Raw genomic sequence first — 13,463 nt, 5'->3', positions numbered from 1 at the left:
TGTGAAGTGTGTGTGTGAGAGAGGGAACACTGTGCCCATGGCAGGTATGTGTGAAGTGTGTGTGTGAGAGAGAACCCTGTGCCCACAGCGGGTATGTGTGAAGTGTGTGTGTAAGAGAGAGAGAACCCTGTGCCCACAGCGGGTATGTGTGAAGTGTGTGTGTGAGAGAGAGAACACTGTGCCCACAGCGGGTATGTGTGAAGTGTGTGTGAGAGAGTGAGAAGCATGTGCCCATAGCCTGTATGTAATTCACCAACCTCATTTATTAACAGACCACAAATGCTGTCTTGGCAGCACGTGAGATCACTGTCCCTGGGAGATAGGCCATACAGTTGACAGGCAAAAGGACTAGGCAGGGCTAGAGGGAGCACTCTGTCCGACCTGGGCACACCAAAGTTGTGTCCATATCTCAGAGAGTCAGGGGGCCCTGGGCACAGCATCCAAACTGCTGGAAGACGGGCTTTGAGTTGGCGTGTCCAGCTGAAACCCAGTGAGGGCTCTCACAGAAGTTCCCGCTGGGTTTCCACATACCTGTCTTCTGCTTTCTGTGGGGCGGGGACTGGCTTGATGTGCATCACCAGAAACTAAAAACAGATAACATGGCCACTTCAGAAGCCTATGCCTGTCCTTTCTGTCCAGTGCTGTGGCAGCCAAGGTCACCTGCTGGGAGGACAGTGGGCTTTGGTGCCTCAGGATTGTTGGGGACAGTGGAGTCACCTTGAAGGCAGAAACTGGAGAAAATTTCACTGTCACTTCTTGTCAACAGGTTTAGGGTTGAAGGGGGATGTCATCTGTGGGGTTCTTTCTTGGGAGTGGAACCTGGCCACCTTTGTCCTGGCCTCTGAGTGTGAGTCTTCTTAGCACATATGCAGGCCGCTGGCTGACCTTGTTGGATCGCATTTCTGTCCTTTTGGAGGATGAAGGCTTTTTAAAGACCTCACAGATGACCTGGTCGTCCTGGTTCCACCAGTGCTGCAGCGGATACACAGGGATGGGCAGCAGAGCCAGGACGCTGAGGAAGGTGACCCAGCCCAGGACTATTCTGGTAAGGCTGCTTCACTTCCTGGCTCTGGAGACAGGGACAGTGGACCACAGGGGGAAGAGCTCAGTCTGGGTGCAGTGTCCCCAGGGCAGGAGATTACAGGTGAGGACTCAGTCTGAATACTCTGGGCACAGGGTTCCCCAAGTCCTGGGGGTAGGAGATGCAGGATGGGGGGCTGAGTCTATGTGCTTGGGGTTTGGGGTCTCCAGGTCCCTAAGTGTAAGAGCCACAGGGTGGGGTGCCAGGTCCCCAGGGCGCACCATACTGTCATTCCAGGAGATATAGTAGAGGGTCTTCCTGTGGTAGAGATTCAGGAAGTAGATGGTGAGCAGCACCAGCAGAGCAGGCAGGGTCACGTAAGTCCACAAGAAGGTGAATGGTGCCCAGCGGCCCAGCTGGTAAAAAATCTCAGCCCTGAACCTGGATGAAGGAGGCAGCCATCAGGACGTAAGGCCTGGGCATACCTGGGCATAGGTAGACCTTCTATCCCCAACTCTTGGAAACTCCTGATGCTTAGTGTGGGGGACCAGGCCTCCCTGGCTCTGGACCATGTTTTGTTACCCATGAGAATCGTTCAGTCCACAGATGGTACCACCACGGCCCTTGGCCTGCAGTGCACTTAGGAATGCATCTTCCTGGAGGATCTGCCCACTCTCTGAGGACTTTGACTCCTGTGCAGTGCCTCTGCCCCCTGAAGGCCTAGAATAGATTGGATAGCTAAGACCCCCCCCAGGGATTGGAAATTACCTCCTGATTCCATAGACAAAAGCCAGGGAAAGGTTCTGGAGCACCACAATAATGACGAGGACCATAGGGACCAGGTGGTCATCAAACAGGAACACCACGTAGCTGCCGGAATGACTGAATTGGACAAGGCTGCCCAGAAGTCCTCCCAAGCAGACAGTCACTAAGGGTGGACGTGGATGGGGTACACTGGGGGTTGTGAGCTAGGGGGTCCATGTGACCCTGGGATGCTTCAGGTGAGGTAAGTGAGAGGAAGATTACAGGTAGGGGCTTTTGTACCTGGTATCAGCTTGGGATACTTCGTGAAGGTTGGGATGTTTCTCTGCAGAGGAAGCACAATACTCTCCAGGAGCGTTGTCACTGTGGCCAGACCCATGAAGACAAGGGCGATGAAAAAGATGACTTGAGAGAAGGCCACGTATGCCAGGCCAGGGCCCTCCGTGAACTGTGGGGAGAAGAGCTCTAAGGCAGGGCAGGGTCTGGATGGATGGGGTTAGGAGAGCACTTCATTAGTCATGTCTGCCACTCAGCGTGGAAATCGAGGAGGTTAAAGTGTCCAAAGTTGTCCCTCCTTGACTGTGTAACCTGAGTGACATTCATTTTCTGGGTCCCTTGAAGTGAGCTACAATGGAGCTGTGGCACATAGATGTGGAGGGGAGCCAAGATCAGAACTCTTGGCTGCGGGGAGGCCGCCAGACCAGCCTCCTTGACAAACATACCTTTTCCTTCTGTACCAGGATGCTGCAGGGTGGGGAGAAATGGACCACATCCGCCTGGAGTTTACTGGGGAGCTGACTGATCCAGTCCATGTATTCTACTGGAGGTTTATGAATGGTGCCTTGGGGAGGTCAGGCAGCCTGGGACAGCACACCTTTGATTATCATATCGACCAGATTGTTGACACTCCTGCTAGCGTAGGAAGAGAAAAGAAGACGATAGAGAATGGTTTGGCTCCCCAAGCATCACCAACCAAGGAGGAGGAGAATCGCATACAGATGTACGCTATCATGGCTCTGGAAGTCCATGGTTGGGGGCTCTGTGTGTGGTATGTGATGTGTGTGGTGTGTTTGTGTGTGTGGTGTGATGTATGTGATGTGTATGGTGAGTGTGTGATGTGTGTGGTGTGTGTGTGGTTGTATGTGATATGTGTGTGTGTACGTGAGCCACCCCAATTAAATGTTTTCTTTACAAGAGTTGTTGTAGTCATGGTGTCTCTTCATAACAATAGTAACCAGAGCTAAGACAGTGTCTAAGACATGAAGGCCCCGAAACACAGCGTTAGTCAAGTCCTTTTCATTAGTGCCTGGTATTCCATTAGTTGGATGGTTATGCTAACTTTTTTATGAAATCTTACTGCTAGGGTCTCAGATTGTACTTCCATGTTTACCTACAGGTAGTCAATGGTCAGTCATCGTTTGGGTCACTGAACAAGTGATTGACTGTGAGAAGTACTTGTCTCCAAAGGCAGTGCGTGAATTTACACACCCACCAACAAAGCACAAGGCTTCCTCTAGCTTCCCTGCACACTGGCTCTCAGTTTCTGCCTGAACCTCTGAGTCTGTAGCTGACAGTCATCGCAGCACGTGCGCAGTGTGGTCTCGCTGCAGCCTTCCCTTCAGCTTCTCAGGTGCAAGCTGGGTGTGGTGGCACATGCCTGTCACCTCAGCATTCAAGAGGACAAGGAGGGGTCAGAAGTTCAAGGTCATCCTTAGCTACTAGACAGATCAAGGCCAGCTTTGGCAACATGAGACACTGCCTTTTAAAAAAACCAGGTGGTGGTAATGTACGCCTTTAATCCCAGCACTCAGGAAGCAGAGGCAGGTAGATCTTTGAGTTCGAGGCCAACCTGGTCTACAGAGTGAGTTCCAGGACAGCCAGAGCTACAGTGAGAAAAACAAAACAACTCAAAAGAGTTAGGCCCATGGGATAGTTCAGTGGACAGATCACTTGCCATTCAAACTTGGAGTTTGATCTCTGAACCACGCAAGAGAGAAGCAGACTCCACAAAATTGTGTTCTGACCTCTACATGCATGCCCAGACATGCACATGCAGGTGCACACATGCACCAAGCAAACAGACAGACAGAAATTGCTAACCCTTGACATCCTAACTGGAAGGAAAACTCTTAAGCCTCTGAATGCTACAGCAATGAAACAAAAAAGCAAGGAGAGGCTTGTGGGAGGACTCGGAAGGAAGGGAGGGGGAATTACATGACAATATCTCAAAAGATAAAATAATTCAAAGTGTATAAGAAAATTGGTGTATACAAAACAAATTCCAGTTCTGTGCCCATTGTGATGGCACATACCTTTATTATCTTGTGTGTATGGTTGTTTTGTCTTCATGTATGTGTGTGTTTGTCCACCTTGTGTGGGCAATGTCCTCAGAGGCCAGAAGAGGGTGTTGGGTCCCTGGGCTGGACCTATATAATGTTTGAAAGTCAACATATGGGTGCTGAGTACTGAACCCCGGGTCCTATGGAAGAGCAGCAAGTTTGCTTGTTTGTTTTGGTTTCTTGAGACAGGGTTTCTTTGTGTAGCCCTGGCTGTCCTGGAACTCGCTCTGTAGATCAGGCTGGCCTCGAACTCAGAGAACCAACTGCCAGGGCCTCCAGAGTGTGCCACCACCACCTGGCTGCTGTCAGTGTTCTTAACCAATGAGCAATCTCGCTAGTCCTGGCACACACCTTTAATCCCAGCACTGGGAGGCAGAGACAGGCGGATCTCTACGAATGTGAAGCCAGCCTGGTCTACAGAGTGAAGTACAGGCCAGCCATGGATAGACAGTGAGACCTTGTCTCAAACAACAAAAACAAAACAAAGCAAAAAAAAAACCCCCAGTATCTGGCTACACCTAGAAAAAAAAAAAGCAGAGCGACTGGGCAAAGCGCAAACACTTGGTGCTTCCCAACTCAAACACAGCCCTTGCCAACAGCCGCCGCCCGCATCGTGGCAGCTGTGACATCATGGTAAGCTGTGACAGCAGCCTTGCAGGTTAAATAGGCAACTTGAAAATGATCCTTAGCTTCATCTGCAATTTCTGGAACTGTCCTCATCCGTTAGGCAGCGGTTGTTTACTGTGAGGATGAGGTGAAGTGGGGTTCAACGGAAGGGTCTGACTGACAGGACTGTGGTGCTGAAGGGAAGCTGAGAAGGAAAAACTTCTGCTAGCATTGCCAGGTTGTACCACTCACTTCTCAACACAGTTGGGCCCGCTGGTTGTGGTCCAGAAGCCTAGCACCAGAAAGATGATGGCCCTGCTCAGTAGCTACATCACCAGATTGGCCATGGCCATAAAGGAGGCCAACTTGATGTAGTTGTCACCTCTAGTCTGGTAGGAAGAGAAAGTGATGATGGTGCCCATGTCAAGGCCAAGGAAGTAAAGCACATGGCCTCCAGCCTGACGCCATGTGTCCAGCGATGACAAGATAGCTGTGGAAGAGAGGGTTCCCAGGTGAGGTGAGGCCGACAGAGCAACGAACCTGCGAGGCCTAGGGAGTGAGGTAGAGAGGGACTCGCCTCTATGGTCACCAGGGCGCCTGAGGCTAGCCAACGCTCATGGCAGGAAGAGACTGCGGATGAGGAAGCAGCAGAGGAGGACATAGGGGAAGAATATGGAGAAAATCAGCATCTAGGCAGGTAGGTCACAAGAAGCAGGAGAAGGAAGATAGAGAAAACATTAGTAAGGCTGAGGGTGGGCAGGATGCTATGAGGAGGAGGGAGGTGCTGGGGGGGCTAGAGAGTGAACCGGTCAGTGGGAGGTGAACAAGGAGGGCAGTGTCTAAGGAAAGACAACAAAGGTTGACCTCTGGCTTCCAAAGGCTTGTGCAGACCCCGCTGTACACACAAAAGGTTACGTATGACAGGAGCGTCCCAGCACCCACCCCAATGCCACCCACACTCCCAAACCGCCCAGAATCACGTTCCTAGGTCCAGTCTCTTATGTTTCTGTTCTGCCCTTTTACCTGTGAGTTCTAGCATGCAGTCTGGGCCCTGCTAATTCCACTCCTTCTCGCTGTCCACCTTGTTCCTGAGACAGGTCTCACTGCCCTGGAACACGCTGATTAGACTAGGACCCTGGATCCTCCTGTCCCCACCACCCCAGTTCTGGGTTCCAAGGATCCCTTTCTGTCTGGTCTTACATATGGGTACTGGAGACCAAACTCAGGCCCCCGAGCTTCTGTGTCTTTTGTTTGTTGTAGAAGGAGCTGCAGGCCAGCTCCCGGCTGTCTGGCTAGCTTATGCCCCAAAATAACAACACACAAATTGTATTCTTTTAAACACTGCCTGGCCCATTAATTTCAGCCTCTTATTGGCTAATTCTCACATCTTGATTAACCCATTTCTAATAATCTGTGTAGCACCACGAGGTGGTAGCTTACCGGGGAAGATTCAGCATGTCTGACCTGCCGGCTGGCTCCTTAGCATCTGACCTCACTTCCCTTCTTCCCAGCATTCTATTCTGTCTACTCCACCCACCTATGTTCTGATCTATCAGGCCAAGCAGTTTCTTTATTAATTAACCAATGAAAACAACAGATAGATATATGACTATCCTCCATCATTTTCCCTTTTTCTGTTTAAACAAAAAGGAAAGGCTTTCACTTTAACATAGTAAAATTACATTTAACAAAACAGTTATCAAGCAAGAATTGCAGTTACAATATTTATATTTTATCTTTTATCATAACTAAGTAAAACTATAACTATCCATTCTTCAACTCCATCAAAAACTCCAGAATGATATAATATTACCTAAGCAAACAAGAAGTAAGAAACTTTCAAAACTCTAGAAATGACAGAGACATCTCGCTGCCTGTGCAGTCACCCAAAGTTCTTTTGTACCGTTGGGGCATCAATCTTCAACCTTCAGGCTCACAGTATCCAGCAGACATTTCCATGAAGCAGGAAATTTCAAAGACAGTTCAGTCACTATCTGCTGTGTCCTGCAGAATGTCTTGTAGACTCTTTAATGAAGCAGGAACCCTAAAAGACCATCTCACCTTTAGGCAAGTTCAGCAGTCCTCTCTCTGCAGGTTCTCTGTGTCCAGTTTATGCAACAGTCCAGGCAAGAGCAGTTTCTTGCCCAAATGGCTATCAAACTCCATAAGGAGCCTCTTCAATGCCCATCTTCCTCTTGAAGTAGATTGGTGCTATCAGGAGCAGATGTGTCTCACTGTCATGAACAATCCTAAGTTATTAAGACATTTAAAATGCCATATTCTGTAGTCTTTGAAAGATATGAAGAATGCCTATTTAACTGAAATATATCTCTATATATCTAGAAAATCTAACATGACTACAAGCTTGATTATTGATGATTATCCATTAACAACCTATATATATTACATTTTTAAGTGAACTACACAATCACAATACCTTAATCAAGATCAGAAATGCATATACATATAACAAATTGACCTTAAAATCCATACCAAGGCAAATTATTCATATCTATATCATATCCCCCTTTAAATGTAAAAGAACATTTATAAACAATATTTGAGAATATGGATGTAGTTATTTCTCTCCAAACTGCTTCATGCTGAATGGGGGCACTGTTATTCAGGTCTTTCATGATATAACCTGTGCGCTAGATTCATCTCAGTCGGCAGCTGAGCAAAGTAATTTCCTGAGGGTGTTCACAGCAACCTTTCAGGAAGACGTGGTCCATCATACCATATTGGGATAGAAGCAATCCACAGGGTCTCATCCTCTGTGAAAACAAAAAAAGAATCTCTTTTTCCAAAGTATCATATCCTTAGATCCAAATTTTGAAGTCAAGGAATTTTCAAAATATCTATCTTGGGTTAGTTCAATAGCATTTATAAACAAATATCTTTTAGCAGCTGTTGCTCCTACCTCAGCATTCAAACAATTCAAAGAGAGCATAATAGCATACAGTATCAAGATTCTCTGTGTATTTTCCATCTTTATGTGGCTTTACTTTAACCTCTATTACTTTTATTTTTACTTTTACTTTTTGAGACAAGTTCTCTGTATATCTTTGTCCTGTAATAACTCTGTAGACCATGCTGTCCTTGAACTCACAGAGATCCCTCAGTCTCTGCCTCACAGGCATTGGGTTTAAAGGTGTGTGCTACCACAACTTGAAGTCACAGAGGTCAATCTACTTCTACCCCTTGAAGTCACAGAGGTCAATTTACTTCTGCCTGCCAGGTGTTGGGATTAACTACTCTCTTTTTTTAAGAACTTTAACCTTTAGCTTACATATATTCTTAACACACTGTAAACCATTTAGACGTTTTCTTCGACTTTGACTCTTTCTTTTACTTGTGGCCACATGAGTCTTTAATTTACCAAGCAATATCAGTAGGACTAAAGCCGTGGCTTTGGTGGCTGGATCCAGCCCATTCCTTAGCTTTCCAGCCTCATGGCAGAGGTACTGGCAGTAGACATTTTTATTGCCACAACTCTGTGAGGTTTTAAGGTCCATGACAGCAAGCAAGCGGCAGCATTCTGCTCACAGACCACATTCAGTTGGACTGCCTGCCTAAAGGAGTCAGACTTTGCCCTGGCAGGACAGCCCAGAAAGCCAGCATTTTTAAACGACACAGCTTTTTCCTCCTACGGCTGAAAACCGAAAAGCATGCCTTCAGCTTTTCATCAACACCATTTAAGTGTTTCCTGGCAGGATCTCTTAAAAGAGCTGCAGGGTTTTGCAGCTAAAGCTGAGTCAGGAAGCCTCTCTGATGAGAGCACTTGCTTGCCATCAGTATGACTAGTAAGGAGAAGGATAGGGAGATGGGTTAGTTGCAAGAGCTCTTGGAGGCACCATCTGAGGTGACCTTTAAGTATCTGAATCTCTGCCTCCTTCTCCCCCCAGAGATCCAGTGCCTTCGGACAGTGCCCTACCAGTATTTCTGGTATCACACAACCCTTGATGCCTCCAGCCAGGTAGAAGAAGGGATTGAGATGCTGGTCTTGAACATCACCCTGTGCCTCTTTGCCACCTGGGTCATCCTCTATATCAATCAGATTATTAGGATGAGGATCTCAGTGCTTGTAAGTGTCCCAGTGGCCTCCTTCCTGCTGAGCCTCAGGACCTCCAGCTGTCCAGAGGACAGGTTCATGTACACCACCAGTGTCCCCAGTAAGTGTCCTACGGAAAAGACAATAGCTACCTCAAGCAAGCTCTTGACGGGACTCTCTGGTCACCATCCCTGACACCCACCTCACCGCGCAGAGACTTGTCCTCGCTCTGCTATCACCTCTACCTCCCTGGGCTTTCTGGTGTGCATGGACATCCATGTCCTGGGGCTTCAGGACCAGAGAGGTCCGAATTACCAAGATCCCAAACCACTTCCAGGAGAAGAATATAGAGAATAGCCCTGATCTCGGTGGCCTTCTCCATTGGACTTGGCAGCATTTGGCATTTCCCATACCTGTGCCACCAGAATGGAGGAGGTGAAGCCAGAGCCTATGCTGTGAGGTTAAGGAAGGGGTGTCCAGACCCCCCAGGCAGGAGTGTGAGGGCTGCGGGGCTCCCAGCTGCCTGAGCAAGATCCCACCCCTCCAAAGGCAGCTTTCTGCTGATGTACCTCATCCTGCTGCTTCTGGTGGGGATTCTCCTGTTGTACATGGAGATGATCATTGGACAGTGGCTACGGAAGGACAACATCCAGGCCTGGAAGCAGCTGGCCCCCTGGCTAAGCGGTTTGGGCTACTCCAGCACACTGCAGAAATGGTTTTCTTCCTTGTGCTCCGTCTGTGTCCCTGTGAGCATCTGGATGCCTCACACCAGTTCTTGGCACCGTTCCTACAAACAGAGACTTTGCTAGGACTAGGGGTTCAGTGTGAGGGGGCCTTTTCCCATTAGTCTTCTCACTGTGACCTGACATGAAAGATTTATTTTGTTCACGGTTTGAGGGTGTACAGTGTGGTGAGGGACACATGGCTGGGACTGTGCGCATCCTCGGGTCCCCACAGAACAGGAGGCAGAGGAGCTGAGGTTCTCTCATGGTATTCTCAGCCCTCTTTTATTCCATCTGAGCCTCAGGGATGTTGGCAGATCCCAGGCTTTCTCTGGCTAGGAAGTGCCTCTGGGCCTCTCTTGTAGGCTGAGTGCAGCCAACATCCTCTCTGGGAACAGAGCAGGAGCCATCCAGAAAGTTTTGAGAAGAGAGAGGCTACTTGCTGGGTGAGGTACCTCCCGGCTGATTTTTTTTTAATTGTGTGTGTGGAGGGGTGCACATGAGTATAGGTACCTGTGGAGGTCAGATCTCCTGGAATTGAAGCTACAGTCTGCTGCGAGCGTCTGTGCCTGCTGTAGATACTGTGAACATTCAAAAGATACCACGATTTTAGCTGATTTTATGCCCAGCACACCAGAACTCCTGAGGCTGACAGAAGGTTCAAGAGTTCAAGGCCAACTTGGGCTACGCAGTGAGACTTAGTCTCAAGAGTACAAAACAAAACAAAAAGACCCCACTGCCAAATCCTTCATGTTAAATGTTTGCTCCTTTTAGGTTTCAGAAGGGGAGGCAGCTAAACTTAGAAACTTATATCACATAGCTTTTTTATTCTGTAACACTGAGAACAGGGAATCTTCTGTTATAGTATATTATAGGTGATTATTATCATACACAAGACTATGTATTAACATCTCATATGTACTATATGAGTTTCTCATCAATTCTACATATTTTCTTCTATTATCACGTGTAATTTCCTATGATGTATTTATTTATTACTTTGAGACAGGGTCTATGTACCTCTGACTGTCCCAGAACTTGGCTATGTAGAGTAGGCTGGTCTCGAACTCCCAGCAATCTGCCTGCCTCTGCCTCCCGAATGCTGAGTCTAATTATTTTGAGATAGGGTCTCACTGTGTAGCTTTAGCTATCCCAGAGCTCCCTATGTAGATCAAGCTGGCCTTGAACTCATAAATCCTCCTGCCTCTGCAACTGCAGTATTGGGATTAAAAGAGTGTGCTGTCTGGCCCAAGCTAAAAAATGTGTTTTTTAAGGGTTACTCACAATCTAGGGTCCGTTTGTGGGTCTTCGGAGACAGCCCCGCCGACAGCTTCCCTTTAGCGGTCCGGTCCAGTCAGTCCCCTTGGCGGACAGGAAGAGTGCCTCTAGGGCTGTGGCTCTGAGCAGGGCTTAAGGGTCCCTACCCGCCTGGGCACGCGACCTGGGCACGCGACCTGGGACGTCAGCGGAGTTGGCCGCGAGACCCAGGGCGCCACAGCCCGGTGACCTGCAGTTCGCGCGGGGAGCCCTTACTTCCCTCTGTCCCGTGCTGCCCCAAGAAGACCCCAGGTGCCAGGGAACTCTGGCTCGGTGTGGGCGGAGCTAAGTCACTGGTTGCCGGATTTCACGGTGTTGGCTCACGGTGCCACTTGCCAGGAGGATTAGATCGTGGGCTGAGTGAGGTCACAAGTTTCCCCTTAGATTTCACACAAGCACATGAAGGAGGGAAAAAGATGCCAGGAAAACTGCCAAGGGTGGAGGGTGAGGGAGAAGATAGAATAAAGATTTATGATGTTAGTGAGCTAGAACATGTAGGTCCAAATCCTATTTTTGAACTTACTTGAGGAAATGTGAGATTTTTTTTAAAATAAAAATAAAAACAGGGTCTCCAAATTTAGAATTGTAAGGACATCTCATGAAATTCTAGAACAATTCCTAACCCCTTCTCCCGCCCCCCCAAAAAGTAGTAGTGCTGGCAAATGCGCTGTTAAAGGGGAGCCAAGGATCTGGGGGCTAGGGTTCAGAGGATGAATAGAGGATGAATAGACCTGAGAGGAGCAGGGGCCACGTGGGCTGCGAGAGGGGCTCTACTCAGGCTTCTGATAACAGCTACTCCACGCTGTTCCAAGTGAGGTCCCCCAACCTTCAGCATTACCTGGTAAGGGAGACTGGGAGGTCTAAATTTCCCCAGTAGTGCACGCTTTAATCCCAGCACTCGGGAGGCAGAGGCAGGCGGATCTCTGTGAGTTCGAGGCCAGCCTGGTCTACAAAGTGAGTTCCAGGACAGCTACAGCTACAAGGAACCCTGTCTCGAAACAGAAACAAAGCCAAACAAAACAAAACTGTGTGTGTGTGTGTGTGTATGTGTGTGTGTGTGTGTGTGTGTATTTGTGCCCACACTAGGATCCGGTCACAGCAAGAAATACGGAGGTCAGAGGACAACTTGCTGGGTCAGAGCTCTTAGCTTCTACATCTTGTTCCCTGGAAACTCAGGTTGGTAGGTTTGTGGCACGTGTCTCTGCCTGCTAAGCCATCTCACCTGCCTCTTAATTCATCTTCTTTGCTGTGTCTGGCCTCTCAAAAGCTGCAGAGGGGGCGTCTGTGAGTTCATTACTGGCGGACGGTGTGCATGAAGTAGGCAGGGACAAAAGAGCAGTAACAAGTGACAGGAGCCGTGTATTCGCATAGTGGATAAGTTGGAAAATCTCATTTGACTATGGGTTTTATTCTTAAAATGGCCGCGGAGCACCTGCCGCGCAGAGACGCCGGGGACTGCAGATTCCCAGCAGCAGGTGTGCGCCCATGCGGCCGGAGAGCCGAGTGGCAGGTAAACAGAGGGTAAAAGGCACATAGACACAAAAAATAGGCGTAAACGTTTATTAAAGGAGAGAGAGAGGGAGAGAGAGGGAGGGAGGGAGGGAGGGAGAGAGAGAAAGAGAGGAGAAGAAAAAAAGAGACAGAGAGACAAAGACACATGTGCACACCAGGAGAGAACAAGAAGAGAGAAAAAGTTTTCAGATGAGGCAGAGGTCAGAGGTCGCTGGGAGTGGGGGTGAAAAAGGGTGGGGACTGAAAGAATAACAATGGGGAGAGGGAAGAACGGGTTACCGTGGCAAGCTCTGCTTTCTGAACTCACAGCCGCTGTGCTGCAAATGCCTGCGGTGCACCTGAGCACTACTGGGTCAACCAACATCCTGTCCCGCAGAGACTGCTGGGCCCACCAACATCCGGTCTGCAGAGACTGCTGGGCCCACCAACATCCGGTCTGCAGAGACTGCTGGGCCCACCAACATCCGGTCTGCAGAGACTGCTGGGCCCACCAACATCCGGTCCCAGTGTTAGCACCTGGCTTTGATCTGCGATTTCTGTCTGCTACCCTCTGTCTGAAGTATGTAAATCTTACCTGAGAGCTTCCTAGGGATTCAAAGCCTATGCAAAACTTGCCTGTGAGAGGACTCCGCAGACTGAGAAGTCCTGTGACTGGGAGTTGCTTGGCATTTGTGTCTGGAGAGTTTCAGGTAAGAGGTTTTGGTGTGTGGACTTGATAAAAGGTGTAAATTGTGTAACAATAAAAAAAATCTTTTGCAAAGCTAGTCAGTCGGTTCACCAGCAGTTGACTCCAAAACCTTCCTGTTTCTTCTGCAGTCTCTGGTGAACTGAACACCTGGCACCGCAGGGAGCAGGGAACCATGCGTGAGGCCCCCCTCTGGCTGAGGCCTTCTAGACAGTTAATGGTTGCTGGCAGAGGGAGAGACATTTTCCTCAGTGGTGTAGCCATTGGCAAGGTGCCCATGAGCCTTCAACCCCTCACTGATGCCCCTAAAAGTCACCCCAATTAAACTCTTTAGGTCTCTAAATAATTAAAAGGACATGAAAGTAGAGGGTGGCCTAGGTGGGAACGGGAGAAGGACCAGTTGGAGTGGGGAGGACAGGAGAGGGAGATGAGGACCAGTGGGGGGGAC

General features: G+C 48.9%; 1 long non-coding RNA gene and 1 pseudogene across 2 annotated transcripts; both read right to left on the bottom strand.

The window, feature by feature from the left end:
- Window positions 1–616: 616 nt before the first annotated feature.
- On the bottom strand, window positions 617–5,417 carry LOC130865132 (orphan sodium- and chloride-dependent neurotransmitter transporter NTT5-like; annotated as a pseudogene).
- Window positions 5,418–6,086: 669 nt separating this feature from the next.
- On the bottom strand, window positions 6,087–12,682 carry LOC130865027 (uncharacterized). 2 transcript variants are annotated; one of them, XR_009056056.1, is made up of 4 exons: window positions 12,610–12,682; window positions 10,786–11,246; window positions 10,015–10,082; window positions 6,087–9,566 (listed from the first exon to the last, which is right to left on the bottom strand). It is a non-coding gene; the product is annotated as an uncharacterized LOC130865027 (long non-coding RNA). The 2 variants fall into 2 exon arrangements; XR_009056055.1 differs by lacking the exon at window positions 12,610–12,682 and adding an exon at window positions 12,041–12,364.
- Between the last annotated feature and the right edge of the window lie 781 nt (window positions 12,683–13,463).

The sequence above is a fragment of the Chionomys nivalis genome, chromosome 23 (assembly GCF_950005125.1).
Source record: "Chionomys nivalis chromosome 23, mChiNiv1.1, whole genome shotgun sequence".
In the NCBI taxonomy this organism is placed as follows: domain Eukaryota; kingdom Metazoa; phylum Chordata; class Mammalia; order Rodentia; family Cricetidae; genus Chionomys; species Chionomys nivalis.
The sequence above is the reverse complement of the archived record's forward strand: the minus strand, read 5'-3'. Positions and strand labels throughout refer to the sequence as shown.